The following is a 12,500-nucleotide window of genomic DNA, read 5'->3' on the forward strand; positions in this document are numbered from 1 at the left end:
GTGTTCTCGCTGTCTTATCACCACCACCACCACCACCACCACCACCACCACCTATATTACCCACATCGCCACCACTTCTGACTGCTTCCCCCGTCATCTTCACCATCACCATCACCACCAGTAATTTACCTCCTCCATCACCACCACCACCACCACCACCACGTCCATCACCACCACCGCTGCCTACCATCACCATTTACACCATTACCACCATTACCATGTTCACACTTTCCTTAACCACCACCACCACCACCATTAATATTGTACTTTTAAAAGGAAACTCGTGTAAAACTGTAATAAGGATGCAATTGCTTATAATTATTTTTTTTCTTTTCTATTTTCTTCACTTATCGTTCAAAAAATGTACTGCTTTTTTTTATTGATTCACTAGATCTCTATTTTCATATTATTTTCGTTGTTTCGTTCATTTACTACATTGCATTGTTGTTTTCATTAATACATTCATTATCATCGCCAGGTCAAAACGCTCAAGTCAGTTTTTGCTCGTAGAGATCATTATTAAATGGACAGTCCATGAAAAGAGCCTTGCCTCACTGTACCTTTGCTAAATATTTTCTTTATATACGGCCAACAAACCAAAGTCAATGAATTAATCTCCACCATAACCCCTGCTACAAATATTTCAATCCTTACAACACCAAACCAAACATCATCATCACCACCACCACCATCACGACTACCATCAACACCACCATAACCTACCACAACCTCTATCACTACCACCACCACCACCATCTCCACAATGAAGCAAAAAAAGAAGACATGTTTTACCTTCCTCCTCCTCCTCCTCCTCCTCCTCCTCCTCCTCCTCCAGCATCCTTCCAGTCATCTCCTCCCTTCGGATATCTAAAGGAGGCGAGGTGAGAGGGAGGGGTGGGAGAGTGGCAGCAGGGGTGAGGGACCAGAAGGGTGCGAGAGCTGGGGCGAAGTAATGGGGTGAAGGAATGGGGGTGTAGGAGATGGGGTGGGTAACTGGGGTGTAGGAACAATGGTGGGGTGACTGGAGTGTTTCAGTTGGGATTGGGGTGTAGTAGCTGGGGTGTACGTGGTGGAGTCATAATGTTTAGGGAGTTTTCATGGTTAAATTTTGCGTCTGGAAGTTATCTGGGGCGTCTTGGATGGGGTGTCTTAGTTCAGTACGGGGGAGGGGTGTGGCAGGAGCAGCAAGGCAACGTGACAAGGCAGGGGAAGGGTAAGGCAAGGCAAGACAGGAGGGCAGTACATGGGAAAGGCAAGGGAAGGGAAGGCAGGGAACAAGACAAGACAGAGACGAGGCAAGGCAGGGGACAAAACAGAAGGCAAGATAATGCAAGGGACAAGGCAAGGGAGGGACAAAACAGGGGGAAGGTCAGGACAGGGTAAAGCAAGGCAGGCCAAGGCAAGGCAGGGGTGTGCGTACAATGTAGCCAACACGGGCGGTGGGCGAGACCTGCTGTGCTGTGTTGAGACGTTGGCAACGCTGCGTGCCACCTAATGCAAGCTCTGGTACTGTGCCAAGTTCCCTCCATCCCTCCCTCCTTCCCTTCCTCCACCAACCCACGCCTCCTCCTCTCCTGTCCCTCCCTTCCTCCAATCCCTTCTCCATTCCTGTGCCTCCCTCCGTCCCTCCCTCCTCCTAAGTGATGGATGCCGCTCTCTCTCTCCCTCTGTGTGTGTGTGTGTGTGTGTGTGTGTGTGTGTGTGTGTGTGTGTGGCGGCGGTAGAGGTTGAGGTAGAGAAGCAGGGGAAGACTGGAGAGAGAGAGAGAGAGAGAGAGAGAGAGAGAGAGAGAGAGAGAGAGAGAGAGAGAGAGAGAGAGAGAGAGAGAGAGAGAGGAGGTTAACATCGCTCGCGGCGGCCTCTTTACCGCTGTTCCCGGCCAATGATAGGCTGGGTTAGCGCCTCTCCAAGATTAGGTGGAGGGACCCAGAGCGGCGACCCGGTGTTTATGGAGGCACGGCAGGAGGAGGAGGAGGAGGAGGAGGAGGAGGAGGAGGAGGAGGAGGAGGAAAAGTGTAGTACAGGAGCGAAATGGGAAAAGTGTGCTACTTGAATGTGGTTACTTGAGAGAGAGAGAGAGAGAGAGAGAGAGAGAGAGAGAGAGAGAGAGAGAGAGAGAGAGAGAGAGAGAGAGAGAGAGAGAGAGAGAGAGAGAGAGAGAGAGAGAGAGAGAGAGAATGACATATCGAATTTGGAACAATGATTAGAAGGTACAGTAGGTGATGGGGTGGTGGTAGTAGTAGTAGTAGTAGTAGTAGTAGTAGTTCAATTCAATTCAATATTCTTTATTCACACAAGATGTGTACACAAACTAAAATACATACTAAAACTAAAAGAAAGAAAAACATTTCATTTAATTATTAAAAAAAAAGACATAAATTTATACTAAATTAGACAATATCATACTGAATCCGACGTCACTCGGTGCACAAAGCATCAATCAACATCTTAGTTTCCCTTACATCTAAGATTGTGGTATCACATCTATCCCTCATCAAACACAATTCACGAATTTGTGCACCAGTCCGTGCAAGTTCGTACTGGTCACACTGCAGCTGCGTCCAAACCTTATTGATGTCTCCAATATTCATATTAAATTTGTATGAAAGATATCTTACATTACTGCCCATTATTGAATGTCTTCCATAAACCCCCATTCTTCCTATTGTTCTTATAACCATATTGTCTGATGTTAATATTTGGTTTATAAAAGCAATCTCCCGTTTTGCGAACCACATTTCTGGGGGCATAACATTAGCAATGTGAGGAAGCAGACTACAGTGTGTGGTCCAGGGCAGCTTCCACACTCGACGCACTGCAACCCTCCACGCTCGGTACACCGCTTCCATGCTACCATCACACACATTTAAAAGTTGACTACCATAAAAACTAGAACAATATTTAAAAAACAAAGTATTTCTTACATGTGACAGTCCACCCTTAAAACGGGATAAAAATGAATTACATTGTCGATAAAAATCAGTCACACATTTAGAAGTATCACATTTAAAAATATTTCTTCCTAAAACATTTCCCAGGTGTACAATTTCCTCCATAATATCAATAGTTTTACCATTAATTTCTACATTAGGAATTATATTACTTCTTTTATTACCGTGGAAAACTATTAATTTGCTTTTCTTTTCGTTATACACAATGTCATATCTCGATGCATAATCTACACAGATGCTTATCATCTTCTTGAGAGCAAAAACACTTGGTGCTAGACCTTTTAGGTCATCAGCAAACCCGAAGGCTCCTGCATAGGTGCCACCCATGTAGCAGCCAACGCCAGAGTCTCGCAATTCCGTGAGTAACCCGTCTACATAAACACAATACAGTATAGGAGAGATCACACCACCTTGTTTGACTCCATTACTCACTTCAAATGTACTAGACAGTAAGTCATTCCATCTTACGCTTAGTTTTTGATTTACGTACATGTTTAACAATAATCTACATATAAGAGGACATACATTACGTTTCAATAGAATATCAAATAATTTGCAATAATTAACTCTGTCGAAAGCCTTGCTTGCATCTAAAGTAAACCCATAAACAGTTGTACCTTTAGATACATAATAAGACACAGTTTCTCTCACCATTGCTGTACACATAGTAGAGGATGTTCCTTCTTTGAACCCAAACTGCAAATCATTGGTCAATAGTTTATCCCTTTCTCTCATCAATACAATATTATCCAGTATTTTACTCATCAAACTACTAAGAGTAATCGCTCTGTAATTTTCACTGGTATTAAGATTTGCCCAACGACCTTTAGGAAGCGGTATCATAACCCCTTTCATCATGCTGTGGGGAGAGAAACCGTGCCTCAACATGGCTGAAAACAGTACAGACAAGTGTCCGTATAACACATCACCAGCATGTATGAGATGGTCAGACATCAGGTCACCCTCACCTTCTCCCTTTCCAGGCCTCACTCTCCGCAGTGCTTGACGCACCTCATCAGGCGTAATCAAGAGTATACTTTCATTACTATTTTTCTGACAAGAAATTACACTGTTGATGGCAGATTTTAAGCTATCCATCTCATTTGTATCGTATGAGGTACTGTTGTAAAGCTCTTCAAACTTTCCTTTAAATAAATCAGCTATATCTTTAGGACAATGTTTTCCATCAACTGCCTTAGGCGTTTTTTTCTTCTGTTTTCCCTTGTTTCTTACAGATCTCCAAAACTGTCTACCAGAAGCACTAGCCTGCAAACTCTCAGCTAATTTCTCTGTAGTTATTAACTCTTCTTGCTTTATAACCATCTTGCGTGCTTGGTGATAACATTTACGTGTTGTACGGCGTATTTCGGCAATGAGACCTTGCTGAGGTCGTTCACTGTCTACCCATAACCTGTGCCAAAACAAAGCAGTGCGAAAATAACCCTCAACACAATCATTCCAGCCTGGCACAATTTTCTTAACTCTCCCACAATTTGTCCTTGGTATACACTCTTTACTTGCCTTTATAAGTGCATTGGTGATATGATCATAAAATGCTGCTATTTCCATTTCATGCTGGGTGCACATATTATTTCTACACATTAACATATCTTCCGGTAGGGGAACATTTAACAGATATCCAGTGACTAACTCTTTATACCTTAATATATCCTCAGTATTTGCCTTATGCCAACATATGCGCTCAAAGGTCTCATGCTCAATATTTTCCACATTATAAGAAATAGTAACATCTAAAACACACTTTATAGCTATATGGTCTGATGGATTGTTTACAGAATCAATAGTAGTATAAGTCTGAAGGAAGTTAGATATATTGTCTGATATCAAAAAATGATCTATCAGGGATTTAAAATTATTTCCTTTACTGCAATAAGTATAAGCAACTGTGGATAAGGCATCATTATCACAACAATAAAACCTGTACTCATCGATAAATTTAACAAAGGCCCGTGTCTGGGGCGTAACACGGCTAAAATCAGTATTAAAATCACCACCTACTAATATAAAATCTATATCATTACTAAGACTAAGAACTGCTATATCACTCAGTATATTTACATATTCATTCACATTTTGGTCACTTCTTTGATCATCACAGGGCATATATACACATATCACCAAACCCGTTTGTTCTGGTAAATGAACTCGAACAGCACACAATCGTTTGGATTCATAAGGTACAGGAGTGACACGAAACCGCTTGGAGTCACGCCACAGGATGGCTGCTCCGCCGTGCGGCCTACCCCGCACCAGCCGACCCTCCTCCATGGCGCTGACCCCGTGCACATTCACACCCTCACCCACTCCATAAAACCAATCAAGCTGACTCATAAACAAACCATGCTCCTGGATTAAAAAAAAATCACTTTGATTATAAAGCTCACTTAGGAACGGTGCCCTTAAATCATCTGCATATTCACAATTATATGAAACACACGTTAAATTTCTACTGTCTTCCATTTTCATGAAATTGTACAAAAACATTAATTCCTATTTCTCCACTTTTCAACACAAACGCCTTGAGGCCAAATATCAGGTGACAACACTTTAATTTTGTCTCCCACAGAAACTGATAGCTTATATGATTTAAATATGGAATGTTCATTAGATACTAACTGCAATTCAAAATCATTGATTCCCTTGTCTCTTATATAATCCTTTATAACCTGATCATCAGTGTTACTCACAACTCGCGAGAGAAAAAAATCCCTCCTTGGGGGTGGCGCGCCCTTAAACATGTTACTGGTCGCACTACCCTGCACACGCCGCCTGCCGCCCTGCCTGGGATTTTCCCCTACATGGCGGGGCAGGAATCCTCCTCCAGGCTGTCGAGGGGGGTTTGATTTGACAGGCTTGCCGTTAGGTCCCACTGTTATCCATGGATTACCGTTCCTATGAGCGCCAACCGTTCTTGGAGCGCCGGTACCCCGAAGCGGCAACGCCCCATCTCTTGAGACACTTCCATTCCCAGACGACGATCCAAGACCACCACCATCACCACCGCGCGTTGCATCGACGCCGTGTTGCTCGCTACCAACCTCGTCGTCACCACGCCCTCCAGTCACCACACGTGAAGTATCACTGTCACGGTCTCCGCCATCGTCGACACCGCTCACTCTTGGTTCAGCGTCACCATTTGCCGTTGCAGCATCACCATCGGACATTCCATTATTCAGGCCAACACTTGCTTCCTGAAGTTGACTAACAGCTTCATCATCCCGTCCTGATGGTTCATCCTCTGTCTCCGACTGCGTATAATGCCTTCTACAAAGATCTCTCTGTGATAAATTATTTCTGCTGCATCCTCTGGGTAGGCTGTTACCAGATGTGACACCAGCATAAGAGGGTGGTTCTGCAACTAGATTTGTGACAACAGTCTCCATTTCTTCTTGTGTGTTTTTTATACGTCTCACTGCATCTTGATTGCAGATTATTTCAGCCTTTGCTTCACTCATATTATCCTCCAAACGGTGCACCCTTTCTTGGAGAGCCATTATCAGCTGGTGATTAGCGTAAGGATCAATGTCTTTTGGATCACATTTCGGCAGTCGGTTCAAGTCTTTAGCTACGAAGGATGTAGATACTTCTTTGCCATCCAGCTCCATCATAACTGTCAGGATGTCATCCACAGTAGACTCACTTTTCGTTTTACCGGGTACATTACGCCTCTTTTTAATTTTGTGACTAATCAGTTCATCGTACTTATAGACAAGTATTTCCTTCGCAACAGTTATCTCAGGTTCACTAAAGTGGCGTAACACCACTTCAGCAATATTATTTCGGGTAGATCTGTGAATATGAAACTGCACGAAGCACAAAAGCTCGTTCAAAACATATTCACCATCACTGTGGCTTCCAGATAACTCAGTTTCACTTGAACCTTTATTTGCTTCACTTTGGGCTTCACCTGAGTCATTCATGGCTTCTTATCAGTGACGTGGCTCTGACGTCACCAACAACACTGACGTAGGATTCCTGGCCGAATGCTATTGGATGGTAGGCCACAGATATTCAAGCTTTCATTTCTTAAATTCCACTGTCTTATCAAGCAGTTTGCATCACTCGGCCGTACCTCTATAACTTCATGGTTGGGTGTTGGGCATGCAGTCACTCGTAAATGCCTTAAAAACCCGGAATTTCACCAGAGATTCACCAGCAGGGTTTGTTGACAGCCAACCATCATGGCGGACGGTGTAGTAGTAGTAGTAGTAGTAGTAGTAGTAGTAGTAGTAGTAGTATTAGCAGCAGCAGCAGCAGCAGCAGCAGCAGCAACAGTAGTACTAGTGGTGATGGAGGTGGTGGCTACGGAAATGCCATTACCAGAGAACCCGCTGGACCTGAAGAGGTCCAGCGGGTAGTAGTAGTAGTAGTAGTAGTAGTTGTTGTTGTTGTTGCTGTAATAGTAGTGGTGGTGATAGTCGTGGTGTTGATGGCATTATTATTATTAGTAGTAGTAGTAGTATTAGTAGTAGTAATAGTAGTAGTAGCAGTAGTAGTAGTAGTAGTAACAATAGCAATGATAGTACCTCACGATACCACTCAATCACTCACTCCGGAAACCTCTCCCAACACCACCATCACCACCCCCACCCCTCTTCCCCTACCCTCCCCAATCACACCCCCATAACCAATGTCCCCTCCCCCCCACCACTACCCATCCACTTACACACAATGGGCGGGTGTTAGGTCCACTCCGCCCCCACTTACCCGCACGCCCACGGCCGGCCTATCTGATCGCGGCCGCCCTCTTATCTGATAGCACGCCCATCAGTCCAATCGGGGCATGCTTGGGGTGAACAAGTCTATTATTGGTTCAACTGAGTGTTGCGGATGGGATCTGTACGTGTGTGTGTGTGTGTGTGTGTGTGTGTGTGTGTGTGTGTGTGTGTGTGTGTGTGTGTGTGTGTGTGTGTGTGTGTGTGTGTGTGTGTGTTTAAAATTGTGTGGGGAGATAACTGTTATTCCACTTGGTATCTACAATCTCACTCTCTCTCTCTTGCTTTTATTTATTTAGTCGCCTCACTGATTTATTTATTTACTTTCGCGTGAGTGCAGACTCTCAAAGCGTCTTACAAGATAACATCATCTTTTCAATCAAGTGTCTTCTCACAGGTAAAGGCAGGTAAGAAGAGTGAGTGCTCTCTCTCTCTCTCTCTCTCTCTCTCTCTCTCTCTCTCTCTCTCTCTCTCTCTCTCTCTCTCTCTCTCTCTCTCATACGCTGCGTCCATTAACACTTTACTACTAATAACAAACTGCTTTATTAACCAATGAACGACACTACATTAATTTTTAAGAGCGAGAAAGATTACTACCACTTACACCCACCATCACTCTCACTATCACCATCCTCACCACCTCATCCTACACGCAGGCAACGCAACATGGCAGCGCGGGAAAATAGTGAGGAGGAAGCTGGTGAGGGATATTTGGAGAGATGGAGTAGCGAACGGTGGATTAGAATGAAGCACGTGTAGGGAGTAATGGGAAGGTGGATGGTGGGCATTTAGAGGTGGATGGTGTGGATGGAGGTGCAGCAACGAGGTCATGTAAGGTTAGGAGGTGGCGTTACTTCTTTCACTAAGATTTTGCCATGGGCCGAGATCTGAGGGCTGGCCATCACTGAGACGTACAAAAATTACTAGGCATATATGCATGGGAGATGAAAAATGTGATGATGATGATGATGATGATGATAATGATGATGATGAGAACATAGGTAAAAAAAAGTAAGCTGCAAGAAGTCGTTAGGCCTACACGTATAATGATAACAATAATGAAGAGGAGAGAGAGAGAGAGAGAGAGAGAGAGAGAGAGAGAGAGAGAGAGAGAGAGAGAGAGAGAGAGAGAGAGAGAGAGAGAGAGAGAAACATACACACACATTAACAAGAACTGTATACCTATTCATTTCAATATTACGTGCAGGAGAAAGCTACTCCCCTTGAGGCATTCATGTGTGCTGCGGGGTTCCCTATAATTCACAGCTTTCATTGCATATGCTATTTTCATCCATATTACAACAAATAAATGAAGAAATTAATACATTGTAACTCTCAGGAACAGGCCTCTCGTTCCATCTTCCTTCCTTACCTCCCCTCACAGGCCACACTGCGCGCTGGTCTGTTGCGTAGCACTTGTTTGGCTGTTCACTGATTATTCCTACACGTCTCGATGTTGCCTCGTTAGTTTTGATATTCTGCAATATATATATGATATTGGTGTTTTTCATTTTAATATCTCCTATTATGAGATTGCTGGGGTTTTCAAGAGAGCTTTCAAGGTTACGGTGATATTATGAAAAGGGTTCTGTATACGTAATTGGTAAAACACCCATGAGAACACAACTAATATAATTTGCGTGACGTCTTAGTATAAACTGACATGTAACTCCTTTAAAGACTGTCACAACAAACCTTTTTCAATTTCAACACCTTGGCTTCCTTTATAAGCACAATTTATCCAAAGGGGAACGTGACAAATGCATGATAGTGGCAATAACAACATGTACAGTGTAAACGAGTCTCACAATGGCGAACGTAACGTAGCATAACCAAACCTAACGTAACCTAACTTTACCAAACTTGACCCAAAATAACCAAACTTAATATATGAGAAAGGTAAAAACTGCAGCAGTGAGACAGGTGAACTTCTTAATAAATAGTGCGTTAGCTTACCAAGTATATCCTGTAGTTTGGTTCACTACTCCGCCATCTCGCCAACCATTCCCCTTGTTTCACCACCGCAGATAAGGAACACAGATGACAAAGAACACGCACATCCTTACACTACAACACAGCACCACTGACGAAGCAGGAGCCCCGTGTCCAGTGTCAAGGGCAGGCCATGTCACAATAACCCAACCTCACGTGCTGGTGATTCGTTATTCTCACCAACATTCTCTCAACAAGATCTTCACTCAACTTACTATACGCTTTTTGTTATCTTTTATCTTATTTTTTTTTGTAATTTCTATTATTTATTCTATCTTGTACTAAATAAAGCACAGTAATTTCTTATAAATGACGACCTAAGTGGTGTAATTTACTAGTGGGGAAAATAACAAAATTTACTCTTTTTACTATGACCTAATTTTATGCAAGTAAAGTTATTAATTTCTCCTTTTTTGTAATTAATATTGCATAATCAAGCTTTTTTTTGTAAGTATAGACGTAATTTACTGATTTCTCAATGTCGATAAGATAACAGCTGAAAAAATTACTGGAACCTCCGCTACGATTCCTCAACCGCGCATGTGCAGTGTGGTCGAGTGTCCGCGCCTCCGTGTTTTACTCGCTTGGTTTGACTTCCCGCAACCTTTCCGTGACCTACAAGAGTGCCAGGCTGTGTGCAGTGCCCGTGAGGTGGTGTGTGTATACCTGGAGACTGCAGTGGCTGGAGAGGAAGACTATGTGGCTGCAATGACAAGGTGAATAGCGGGCACCCGTAATCATGCTTCTCGTAACGATGGTCAGAGTTATGTATTTTTTTCATTATTCTATTCATCACCTTATTATTTCCTCTTCTTAAGGTTTTGCGTGATGAATTACGCTCATTATTTTTTTCCAGCAATTGATGACGCCTCGTTAAGTGAGTTGCCTACATAACAAGGGCTTGGGTATAATGGTCGTTAGGCAGTGCATTTATTTATTTATTTTTTTTTATTTCCTCACCTGTTATACATGCCTAATTAAAACCATAGCATTGTTTTCCAAGGTTATATGTGAAAATTAAAACCAAGATCAAGATTAGCTGGTTAGTTGGGTAGCTAGATATCTATTGGGGCGGGTACCACGGGGAGGGGGACACCTAACAAGCGCCACCTCCACTCCCTCCCTCCCCACAGCCTCCCCACTGGTTCTGGTCACGTAGGCTCGCCAGGTTAAAACACGCTATTTCTCTGTCTTTAGCGGCGTTACCAGGAGGACCAGCCCCCAGTTTACTACGTATGTTAGGGTCAGTAATCATAAGAAATCATGGGTTCAAGCTTGATTTAAACAGAGAAATAGGAAGGAATTGGTTCTTGAATAGTGATAGATGAATAGAGTAGATTCAGTATTCAGGTTGTCAGTACTGAGTCATTAGGCAGCTTCAAAAGATGTATGGATGAGGATATTAGGTGGAAATAGGTAAATATGTTTAGTACAGGGAGTGCTACGTGTAGGCCAGATGGTATGTTCTATGAAGCGTTATGTTGTTTAGCCAGGGAAGAGACCCAGGTGAGAGAAGTTCATTAATCCGAGAATGTTGAATTATGCTAACCTCCCTTGACCATTGTTGCTGCGTGGATTAGACTTGTGTTGTTCCGTCTCCAAACCAACGAGCGAGAATACTTCAGTCATTTGTCCCTAGTTTTCCTGCTTATGATGTCACCCCTGCTCCTGCCCGCCGCTCATCGGAACAGGGTTTATAGAATTTCTCAGTCAGGCGCTGCGCTACAGTGTGGACAGCGACGAAGTTATGAGCGAGTTAACTGTGCAAGAAGACCGCAAGGGTGACTGTTGCGAGGCGGAACTTGGCAGCTTGTTCTACCCGATGTTGTTGTGGACCTTTACAGAGCGCGTCACTGCCTCATCTCATTTCTTCATACTTCGGCAGACCATTCCGTGGAGACCTTTGTCGCTTAAAATGTTGTAGTGCCTCAAAATTTCTCAGTTCTTTCCTTATTGTTAGTGGAAGGAAAAAAATGAAAACTTGATTACCTGAGGATGTAACACCTTTATTATTAGATAGACCATTCCGTGAAGATCTTTGTCATGTAGAATTTTGTACCGCTTATTAAAAAAAAATCGTAGGGTTTTTGTTTCTTACTGTTAGTGGAAGGAAAAAATTTACTTGATAATTCTTGTTCTTTAGATGTGCATGCCTCCTCACTAGTTTGTTGTGGTTTGTAGCGGATTCATTCTTGTTACTGTCAGAGGAAGGGGCAGGGAGCGATGAATATACTGGGTAATATAAGTTTTTTTTTTTTTTTCTGGTGTTAAAATGTCTAATGAACCTGTAGTATGAAGTAGTGGACAGATGTGCTCGCCTCTCCACTATTTTGTTGTGGTTCGTGAGTGTTTTTGCGTTAAGGGGAAGAAGGAAAATTACTTGTTACTGTGAGGATGGTTGTTGTTGTGTTGTATTTGTGTTTTGTGGGTTTATGTTAGTGTTTCAATATCAGTTAATCTACTTTTCCCTGTCTCTCTCCCCTTCTCTCTCGTTTTCCCCCTAACTCCCATTTTCTTCCCCTTTTTCCTTCTTCCTTTCGTCTCTTTCTCCCTTCCATTCTTATTACTTGCCTTCCCCTTTCTTACAGTCTTCCTGATTCCCTTTTTCCCTTTCACATCATATCTCCCCCGTCAGTCGCTCGTTTTCTTCCTCCGCACGTCTCATTCCTTTCTCTTCAACACTCGGGTCATTATTTTGAAACACTCTGGGCCCTCTTAACTCATTTTCAAGGCCACAGAGATGAGTAGTCGCGTTTTCTTCGGTGTTACCCCCACTGACGGTGCAGATATGTATTTAAACTATCGCAAAGTTATATTTCCA

The 12,500-nt window shown here is 43.1% G+C and overlaps 1 protein-coding gene across 1 annotated transcript in view; it reads right to left on the minus strand.

The window, feature by feature from the left end:
* LOC135093163 (insulin gene enhancer protein ISL-1-like) overlaps positions 1-9,836 on the minus strand; it is a 200,981-nt gene extending 191,145 nt beyond the window's left edge. Inside the window, 2 exon segments of the mRNA XM_063992089.1 lie at positions 9,060-9,165; positions 9,644-9,836. The gene's annotated coding sequence lies outside the window, so the exon portion shown is untranslated.
* Positions 9,837-12,500: the final 2,664 nt, after the last annotated feature.

This window comes from Scylla paramamosain, chromosome 42 (genome assembly GCF_035594125.1).
Source record: "Scylla paramamosain isolate STU-SP2022 chromosome 42, ASM3559412v1, whole genome shotgun sequence".
Lineage (NCBI taxonomy): Eukaryota > Metazoa > Arthropoda > Malacostraca > Decapoda > Portunidae > Scylla > Scylla paramamosain.